Source organism: Acomys minous, assembly GCF_964271855.1.
Source record: "Acomys minous genome assembly, chromosome: 4".
In the NCBI taxonomy this organism is placed as follows: Eukaryota; Metazoa; Chordata; class Mammalia; order Rodentia; family Muridae; genus Acomys; species Acomys minous.
The window spans coordinates 83,920,538-83,931,795 of NC_140486.1; the positions used below are offsets into that span (position 1 = coordinate 83,920,538).

At 40.9% G+C, this 11,258-nt stretch overlaps 1 pseudogene across 1 annotated transcript; it reads left to right on the top strand.

Annotated features, from left to right (window-relative positions):
* Positions 1–5,602: 5,602 nt before the first annotated feature.
* On the top strand, positions 5,603–6,090 carry LOC311595684 (large ribosomal subunit protein uL11-like; annotated as a pseudogene). The gene has a single exon. The product of its transcript is annotated as a large ribosomal subunit protein uL11-like (transcript).
* The last annotated feature ends 5,168 nt before the right edge of the window (positions 6,091–11,258 follow it).

Below are 11,258 nucleotides of genomic sequence, written 5' to 3' on the forward strand. Positions count from 1 at the left end.
ACATGATGTCTGTAGATGATACCAAGGACAATAACTAATCTATAATCTGCAGCTCCAGGACCTGGGCCAGCAGGTTATAGAGTGGCGCTCCCTAACATACATGAACAACTTACAGTGTATACAAGAGAAAAAACACTAGTTCGGGGCCCAGCATGGGACTCAAGCTTTCATCATAACCTCTGCCCTGACTCTAAGACCCAAGCACTTTCAAGGACTTAAAGAAATTTCAGCAAACTTGAAGCCAAGATCCTTTAAGGGGTGGCTGCTTATTTTGTACAGGAGACATGCCGTGAGTCATGAGGATAATTACACTCATGAATGTAACTGCCCAGTAGTTGCTCAGCTCTGAGGTAACGAGAACGATTTGAGATATAAAAGACTTCTCTTATCAGAGGGAAGCTCATTGGGCCCTGTTATAAAACTGTCCCATTTCAAATTTTTGTTCCAAGTTATGCATATATGTTCACCAGGGAATATTTGTACCTAGATTTGGTTTTTTATTGTTTTTATTTTATTTTTTTTACATACACATTTATATTATTACACACATATACAATAAACTACATACAGCAAGAAGAACCATGAAACAATCAGGAATTATATAAATGTTACACTCATAGTGTTTTGGTTATTTGTATTTGGCAACCACAAAGAAAGCATCTTTGCTGTCTTGGTGAGTCTAAAATTCTGAATGTAAATCCATGTCTATCATATTTCATCTTTATCAACTTAAAACATCTATCTAGACCTAAAAACATCTTAACCTCTAAACAGCTAAGCTTAATTGTAAAACTAAACTTTCTGGTCTTCAACACCATCAGAGACTTTAGAAGGAATAAAATTGATTACCAGAGTTAACAGGAAGTGCAAGTTAGCAGCTTCAAAAGTGAAAAAAAAAATGACAGAGACAGTTGCTGCCTGAGCAGTCACCCAAACCTCTCTATATAACATTGGATTATCATCTTCAGCCTTCTGGCCCAATATATCTGACGGACATATTTATAAGGCAGGGACCATTGAGGACTTGGTTACCCTGTCTTGGCTGTACCTAGATTTTTGTTTGCTAATTTTCTTGTGGTGTCTTTGTATGGTGTTATTATAAAGTGTTGTTATTGTCATGAAATTGGAAACATTCTCTTTTCAAGTAAGAATATTAGAATGATTTTTCCTTCATTGAATGTTAATTAACATTTAACAGCATAGTCCTGAACTTTTCTTGTTGGGAGATTCTTATAATTGATTTAATATTTTACACACGTGTAGCGTATTTTGCATTGTACTTATATGTATGGGTGTATGTGCACGCTACATGGCTAAGCTCTGTAACCAGTTTGCTCAGGAAATTCTCTTTGGAGGCTGGAATTACAAATTAGCCAACAGTCCCGTCCATCATTGACATGGTTTCTGCATCAAAGTACTGTGTTCCATAGCACTTCCACCACGACGCCAGTTCTGTAGTACCATCTCCACTGTCTTTCCTTTGGTTTCTGGCCTCTATTTATTTGGGTCTTGGGGGCTCTTTTCCTTATGCTATCAAGCTAAAGTGACTTCACATTTGTGTTAGCACATATTAATCGGAGAAGTGATGAATTTATTCGTGGTTTTTCCATGCATTTCCATCACATTTACCCCTTCTCTTACCTTCCCTTACACTGTCCCTCCCACTGCTCCCCCTCCACACTTGTAAAAGTCCCCCAGGCCATGCCTGACCCCACTTCAGATTTTACAGATGAGAGAAAACTTGCAATACTCGTGTTTGTCTGACTGCATTACTACCCTTAACATGGAGACCCGCAATTCAAAAGAATTTAAATTTAAAAAAAAAAAAAAGGAAAGACAAACACTGCCTTGGATTCAAAGGCTGGCATAGGTGTTAAAAGTACTTGCTGCTTCTACAAAAGACCAAGTCTCCGTTCCCAGTACCTACATAGGAGTTCACAAGCCTCTGTGTCTCCAGTTCCAGGGGGTCCAACACCCCCTCTTCTGGCCTCCATGGACACCAGGGCATGCACATGGTGCACACACATGCATGTATGCAGTGCATTCCATTTAAAGTAAAGTAAATTTTTATAAATTGTCTCCTAGTGTCATTGATCTTTCCTACCATATTTCTAGTCTCTATTTCAGTTACTTCTGTACTGAGAATTTTTTAATTCTCTTCTTTATGCCAACTTTGGCCATAGTTTGTTTTTCTAGTTTCATAGCATTTTAGTAATTTAAGACTTATTTTGCGGCCTAATATATGAACATATGATCTATTCTAGAGAATTCTGTGAGTGCCTAAGGAGAGCTCCCCCATTCTGCTGATGTTGGATGGGGTGACTGATGAAGATAAGTTCACTTATACCTCCTGCACGTGAACGTTTTTCTATCCAATGTAGACAGTTTCCTGGTATTTTTGCTTAAATTATCATTCTGTTCCCTTATCTCTCTATTCTCCTTTATGGCTCTTACAGCTCAAGTATTTGTTTATTTGATGCCACATGAGTCTCACAAGTTTCCTTATTTCTTCTGGTTTCTTCTCTTCTGACTATTTTCAAGCATCTCATCTTTAATGCTCAGAGTCTCCTGCTCAGTAACGCCCGCTGCCGCTGATCTCTATTGCATTTTCATTTCATTCACTGTGTTTTCAGCTCCAGAATTCCTGGAGCTGGCTTTTTTTTTTTTTTTTACTATAATTACAATTTCCATGTTTCTTATCTTGCACGTCAACAATTTCTGGACTTCGTTAAACAATTGCTCTATATTTTCTTCAAGTTTGCTAAGTTTCCTTACGGCCATTATTTTGAGTTCTTTATCAGGCAGTTTATATATATCATTGAAATGAATGACAAGGAAATTACTGCATTACTTTGACAAAGTTGAATCTTCTTGGTTTTTCACGTTTTCTTTTCTTGTCAGTACATTTGAAGAGGTGAGGACTTAGTTCATTTTGCAAATTACATTTGTCTGGGAAAGCCATTTATTGTTACCCTATGCAGAAATTCTTGGACAGGCACATAATTTGGCCTTGGGATAGACTTGCTGCTGGAGTCCTTGGGATGACTTCCTGAGTACATGGGTCAGAAGATGGCAGTACCGATACATAGACCCACGGGATTAGTTTTAAAGCCTAGATCCAGTGGTTTAGTGTATCTATGGAAATGGGATTTATTCTAATTATATTTCTGATGCTGTGATGAAACACTCTGGCCAAAAGCAACTTAGAAGGGGAAAGGATTCAATTGACTAACACTTCTAGGTCATCGTCCATCATTGAGGTAAGTCAGTTTAGAACTTAAACAGGAACTTAAAGCAGAATCCGTTGAGAAACCAACCTGACAAACTGTGTGCTACCTTTCTTATACATCCCAGAACTACCTTCCCAGGGAGTGGTGCTTCCCAGAGCGGGCTGTGTCCCTCTATATCAGTTAACGTTCAAGACAATGTCTTACAGACATTTCCATAAGCCAGTATGATCTGGGCAATTCCTCAACTGATAGTACCGTCTCAGATGTCTCCAGGGTGTTCAATTTGAAATATAAACATATAACTTTTCAATTCTTTGTCTCCAAGGTCTCACATTAAAACAATATAAATTATAGTATAACTTTGAAAGTCTTTAGTCATCAGAGAAATGCAAATCAAAATGACTCTGAGATTCCATCTTACACCCACTAAAATGGCTAAAATCAAAAATTCAAGTGACACCACGAGCTGACGAGGATGTGGAGAAAGAGGAACAGTCCTTCATTGCTGGTGGAAATGCAAATTTGTACAACCACTTTGGAAATCTGTCTGCCGCTTTCTCAGAAAACTGAGAATAGGGCTTCCTCAAGACCCAGTTATTCCACTCCTTGGAATATACCCAGAAAATGCTCCACCACACAACAAGGGCATATGCTCAACCATGTTCCCAGCAGCCTTATTCATAATAGCTAGAACCTGGAAATAGCCTAAATGTCCCTAAGTTGAAGAATGGATAAAGAAACTATGGTACATTTACACTATGAAATACTACTCAGCTATTAAAATTAAGGAATTCCATGAATTTGTGGACAAATGGATGGGACTAAAAATGTCATACTGAATGAGTTAACCCAGAAACAGAAAGACTCACATGGTATATACTCACTTATTATTGGGCACTAGGCCAAAAGGCACGTCCCACAAAAGTCTTCACTTACCAGAAGATTGGGATAGATGTGAGGACATCCCACTGGGACTCTAGGTAAGATAAATATAGGAGATGGGGAAATAGAAGGACCCAGAGGGTCCTACAAACCTACAAGAAGAACATCATGATGGGTGGATCATGGCCAAGGAGGTCTGCTCAAACTATTGCACTAACCAAGGACAATACAATAGTAAACACCAATCCCCTACTCTGATCTACCCAATGGACAGGACATTCTCCACAGTTATGTGGAGAGTGGGGACTGACTCTGACATGAACTCTGGTGCTCCATATTTGATTACTTCTCCTTGGTGGGGAGGCCTGGTGGCACTCAAAGAAAGAATAAGCAGGCTACCAAGATGAGACTTGATAGCCTATGACCATATAGTGGGGGAGAAGGTCCCCCTCTGTCATAGACCTAGGGGAGGAGAATAGGGTGAAAGCGGGGGGAGGGAGGAATGGGAGGATACAAGTGATGGGATACCAATTGAGTTGTAATCTGAATAAATTAATAAAATTAAAATTTTAAATTAATTAATTAATTAATTAAAAAGAAAGTCCTATAACTTTTAAGAATTGCAATATTTTAAAAGTTTGATGTCTTTATGAAGCTATAAACTTCTGTGAAATCAAATTCAAGTTGCTTGTTTTCTTATTTCAGAACAGAAGAACCAGGACATTTTTTTTAAAAAAATCACACTTAAGTAAAGCCAAATCCAAATTCCAGCAGTGTAAATCCAGATTCTGTACCTCAATGTTAGATATGCAGGATTCACGTAGAGTGTAGTCTTCTGCTTCCAAAAGTCCTGACCTTTTCCAGCTATGCCACCCACATTGCACATAATTTATCTCATAGACTCAGGCCAGCTCTATTTCATACTTTCTGCTGTCCATCCCATGTTCCTTTCATTTCCAGGGTTCTAAGGTCTCCACTGTACTGGATGAGCCTACAAACTGAATCTATACGGTTTCTCCAGGCACTGAGGTAGGCCTCTAGCTTGAATCCACGAAGCTGACTTGTGGTAGGTCGACCGAGTACCACGGACCACTAGGAAGAGCTTTGATCCAGAGTATGTAGGGACTACCCTGGTGCCTGGATCTCTGGATATGGTCTTAGCACTTTGGTCCACAAAGTCTGATCAGGCAATGCCATCTACAAGGGTCAGATGGTCCCTAGGACCCAGGATCCCATGAAGCCTTGTGTCAGAAGGACTGGTCTGAAGCCTAGCTAGGGCTTAGCTAAATGCTGGGGTTGGCATCAAACTTATTGCAACTGATCTGGTACTTGAAGCCACTGGGGCCAAACTGGAACTTGTGTTCTACTATGCTGTCTTAGAGGTTGAACACAGTGCACACACTTTTCAGCTTTCAGCTCAAAGGAGGCTATGATGCCAGGTTATTTGGTCATCCTGAATCCAGGTTCATCTGACACAGGCCTCCTCCACCATGCCACCCAAGTTTGACTCCAACAAGATTAAAGTCATGTACTTGAGGTTCACTGGAGACAAGGATGATACCACACCTGCATTGGGCCCCTAAGATCGGTCCTCTGGGTCTGTCTCCAAAAGAGGTTATTGATGACATTGCCAGGGCTACTAGAGACTGGAAAGGTCTGAGGATTACACTAAAACTGACCATGTAGACCAGATAGGCCCAGATTGAGGCAGTGCCCTCTGCCTTTGCCCTGATCATCAAAGCCCTCAAGGAGCCACCAAAAGACAGAAAGAAGCAGAGGAACATTAAACACAGTGGACACATCACTTTTGATGAGACAGTCAACATTGCCCAGTAGATGTGACACTGGTCTTTAATCAGAGAGCTTTCTAGAACTATTAAGGAGGTCCTGGGTACTGCAAAGTGCTGTGGGTTGCAATGTGGATGGCTGCCATCTTCATGACTTCAACACCTGTGCAGTGGAATGCCCAGCTAGTTAAGAAGCAATGTGAAGATATTTCTACAAAAGACCATCTGATAAAAAAAAGAAAAAAGAAAAATTGAGCACACGGATACTGGTCAGAGGCCCATCTTTATAAATGGGGCTAGCTTCTGGGTTCTACTGAGATAGACCTGAAATATTGTACTATGGAGTTATAGGAGTCAGTTGTTGAAAGGGGTTTTCGAACCAGCCTGGCATGGAGCCAAACCTAGTCCCTACATCTATGATGCCTGCCTAATGCTTAAGTCAAAATTACTGTTTGTTATGGCCTGAGTCTGAAGCCATGGGGCTACATGTGCTGGCTCAGTTCTGAGCACAGTTAGACCGTTTATCCATAAGGGTTAACATGGCTTAGTGGCCATGGGCATAGGTCCCTTCCTGGGGCCAGGATAACTTGAGGTTTGCTCTATGGTGCCAATATTATCCTGCAATTATTCCAGAACTGCAGATACTGAGTCAGTTTGGCCTAAGGGCAGGCCTAGAATCTGAATCTATGCAGCCAGCTTGATACTGAGGTGACCATTAAGATGAATGTGGCATGGGATCCAGCCTAGAACTTAGGACCACAGTAGTCAGTTTGCTGGTCATATTCCCCTAGAGACTAAATCCCCAAGTCAGAATATTGCCAGGGGAGAGTGGGAAGCTCAATTCACAGGTAGCAGTTTGGCTTCTGAATCTACAAAGGCTCTTAGCAACAGTCAGGCAGTACCCAAAACCCATAGGAGCCAGCTTTGGAGCTGAGTCTAAGAGTGCTAACCTGATCGCTGGGATTCTAGGAGTCAGCCTGGCAGTCCTCAGGGGCCATCTGTAGCCAGAGGGGAAACTAGTACACAAACTACCTGGAGTTCAAGCCTGTCCATAAGTCTGGAGTCCCGGGCTGAAGAGCCCCTACAAGCTGAAGGAGGCTTGGGTTTGAAGGCCTGGTACACAGAATAGCCTTCAAGCCTGGAGGAGTGGGGACCCTCCTGGCACTGGGCTTTGCTGTGGTGTGATAGCTGCTGAAGGGATCTAATGCGATCGTGCTTCTTCACCTCGAAGGCCATCTCTCTGTGTAATTTACTGCCTGCGGGATGTGCACCATGGAAACTCTGCTTCCGGCCTCTCAGAGTGTCTTCAGTGTGGTTTTCATAGTTTTTGTGGGATTACTACTGCATGCAGGAAAGAGTAGGACTGTTGAAGTTAGTTCCTATATATTTTAAGACAACAAAAACACACTCCATTTATTAATTGTTGACCCTAAGAAAGTGGGACAGAGAGGAGGACATCCTATTGGGACTCTAGGTGAGAGAAGTATGGGAGAATGGAGAAATAGAAGGATCCAGAGGGTCCTAGAAACCTACAAGAACATTATGATGGGCAGATCTGGGCCCAGCGGTCCTGCTCAAACTGTGGCACCAGCCAAGGACAATACATGCAGTAAACTTCGAACCCCTACCCAGATCTAGCCAATGGACAGGACATTCTCCACAGTTGAGTGGAGAGTGTGGTCTGACTTTCACACGAACTCTGGTGCCCCACATTTGACCACATCCCCGGGATGGGGAGGCCTGGTGGCACTCAGAAGAAGGGTAGCAGGCTACCAAGAAGAGACTTGATACCCTATGAGCATATACAGGGGGAGGAAATCCCCCTCAGTCACAGTCATAGGGGAGGGGAGTAAGGGGAAAATGGGAGGGAGGGAAGAGTGGGAAGGTACAAGGGAGGGGATAACAATTGAGATGTAATATGAATAAATTAATAAAATATATTTAAAAACATTGCAGTTAGAAAAGAGTTTTTGTTTGTTTTGTTTTGTTTTTAATGGATTATATAAGTTGCTCCAGCAAAAACCCAAAAATCCAGGCATATTTTCTCTCTCTCTCTCTCTCTCTCTCTCTCTCTCTCTCTCTCTCTCTCTCTCTCTCTCTCTCCCTCCCTCCCTCCCTCCCTCCCTCCCTCCATTTATTTCTTTATTAAGGAGAGCAGGTCGCCTAGGTCATATGGGTAGCAGAGGACAACTATGGAGAATCTATATGTTCTTTGCTCCAACTACACAGGTCCTACAGATCACACTCAGGCCGCCAGGCTTCCCATCGCCTCCTTTGCCCTTTGAGCCATCTCAGCGGTGGTGTCCCTACCTTTTACTTGCTTGTTTGTTTTTTATTGTATTGTGTTGGGTGTGGCTGTCTGTCCTTTATTATAGATTCCAGTTCAACAGGTCTGTATACCCTTAAAATGGGTTCTTCCAAACACACCTAAACCATTCTTTATATTTTTATTATTATTATTATTATTATTATTATTATTATTATTATTATTATTATTAATCATTACTATTATTATTATTATTAAACAAAAAGCTCACTTGTAACTAAAGTGACTATATGCTTTCTGTGTGGATTAAGTGTAAAAGCATAACAACACATCTTAAAGATTTTTTTTTTTACCCATTCAGTTTTCATAGAGAGCAGTATATTGTCTCAGGCCTTCTTTTGCACTTTTCATGTAGACTGCTCCTGGAGAAAGACTTCTCTCTTGTGGGATAATATTTTACAGTTGCCTTCTTTCATATTCATTAGCATGAGATTCAGACTAGTACACCAACTCAAATACTAGACCGTGGGCACCGAGACACTTCCCAGACAACTCTAATTCTTCTTCTTCTTCTTTTTCTTCTTCTTCTTTTTCTTCTTCTTCTTCTTCTTCTTCTTCTTCTTCTTCTTCTTCTTCTTCCTCCTCCTCCTCCTCCTCCTCCTCCTCCTCCTCTTCTTCCTCCTCTCTTCTTCTTCATCCACTTCCTCCTCCTCCTCCTCTTTGAATTTCTCTTGTGGCCTAAACTAGGAGAAAAGGTGATGAATAAGCTCCCAAGTATTTATAAACCCTTTTTGACAATAAAGGGCTTTCCTGGCATTTGTTCTGTGTTGAAGATGGCATCTCTCTTTTCTGTAACTGCAAGTAAATAGTTAAGACAGATGTTGGACTCCACATCTGCTTTTAGAAACCACTTTCTTTGGCTCCTTTTTTTAAACATTGGAGTACAGTGGTGTGCAGCATGCACAGCTGTAGCCAGTAGGCTCTAACCCACTGTCTGTACCTTTTCCCTCAGCAGAAGACCTTAACTCCGCAAACTGATAACGCAGCCTTGTTGGTAAGCCCAGTATTTCACAAGCTTCTTCCTTAGATAGAAGAGCAAGTTGCATCAAACAATTAGGAAGCAACGCTTGTCAAGATTTCACCACAGATGGCGATGTGGCTCATGAAGATGAGGCCCCATCCCCTTGTGAGAAGCCACTGGCAGTTAATTGATGCTGGGAGAGGCTGAGTTGCCTTCCTTAGGAGTGTACTCGGTGGTAAATTGCTATGGTTGGAAGTTGGTCTGATGTACTTGATGCTAATTACTTCTTGCTGTCTTTGTGCCTAAGTACTTATTCCCATTTGACCAATAAAAAGCTGGGCAGGTAAATGGGAAGAGCGAGGCTAGAGGAAAGAGGGGGATCACCACACAGGTGCAGAAAAGGAACTCTGAAGTTCCTCACAGAAAGAGATAGCCAAAATGAACAAGTATTTGGGGATTGTGGATGGGAAATAGCACAAATAGTAGTTATTAGAAGCAGATGGAATGGGATGGAGACTGGGAGTTATTGGAGGACGGCTTAGAAGGTAATATCTGCCTTGCTCCAGGTAAAGGCTCATTTTAAAATACTTCAGGTGTCTGTGTCTTTATTGATTGTTAGCTGGTTAGAAAATATGGCCGAATAACAATTAGCCTAATAATAAGCATTGATTAGGCATACTTATAAGTTAACCACAATGTGCCATGCTGCAGAAAACACAACCTCTACTGGTGCTCATGCAAGGAACCCTAACTAACCTCAGTGGGTCACAAACAAAGGACATGGAAATAAGGAGATTTGTTGAGAAGACGAGGGTCAGTGGGAGTGGTATTAAGGTATAAGAGGGAGTAACAGGCAATGAAAATAAGCAAAATAGATTATATACGTATATGAAATTGCCAAAGGATAAAAAAATAAAGAATAGTAACTGAATTTTATGTCTTATAATTTTGCAACATATTTTATCATTGAGTAACCACAACATTTAGGTATTAACAGACACCTAATAAAATAAAATAAAAGCTCCAAATGAACAACTAATTTGTAAATAGGTGTAACTCAGGTTTCCTATAATAAGCCATTTGGGTGAGGGACATACAGCAGTAGAGGCAGAGAGAGTCTAAGAAAAATTCAATGACACAATTATTTTTCCTCTGAACCCATAGGTAAAATCCTTGTAAGCATGCCAGGCCCTTAGCATGGAAAGGTAAGTGTTGCCAAGTCAAGTAACCCTAGTTCAACACCGCCAAGACTCACGTGGTAAAAGGAAAGCACATCCACAAGTTATTTTTCTGACAACCACATGTGTTTTCTCTGCACATGCACACACATAAGAAACAAGCAAATATCTTTTGGGTATATGCCCAGGAGTGGTATAGCTGGGTCTTCAGGTAGAGCTATTCCCAATTTTTTTTTTTGAGAAAACACCAGTTGATTTGCAGAGAGATTGTACAAGTTGGCACTCACACCAGCAATCCTCACCAGTATGTGCTGTCACTTTGTATTCTTGATCTTAGCCATTCTGATGGGTATAAGATAGAATCTTAGAGTCCTTTTGATTTGCATTTCCCTGATGACTAAGGACACTGAGCATTTCTTTAAGTGCTTCTTGGCCATTTGAGATTTCCTATGTTGAGAATTCTCTGTTTAGCTCTGTACCACATTTTTAAATTGGATTATTTTGTTTGTTGGTGTTTAATTTTCCTTTGTCAGATATGGAGTTGGTCTTTACAATGCATAGGCTGCTGTTTATTATTTATTATTGTTTATTTATTTTTTTATCTTAGAGCCTGAGCTGTTGGTATTCTGTTCAGAAAATTGTTTCCTGTGCCAATGAGTTCAGGGCTCTTCCCCACTTTCTCTTCTAATAGATTTAGTGTATCTGGTTTTATGTTGAAGTCTTTGGTCCACTTGGAGTTGTGTTTTGTACAGGGTGATAGATATGGATTTATTTGCATTTTTCTACATATAGACATTCAGTTAGACCAAAACATTAAAAATAATTTACACTGTACAAGAAGTACATTTGCTCAGCTATGTTCATAGCATCTTTAGCAAGAATCTGGATGTCCCT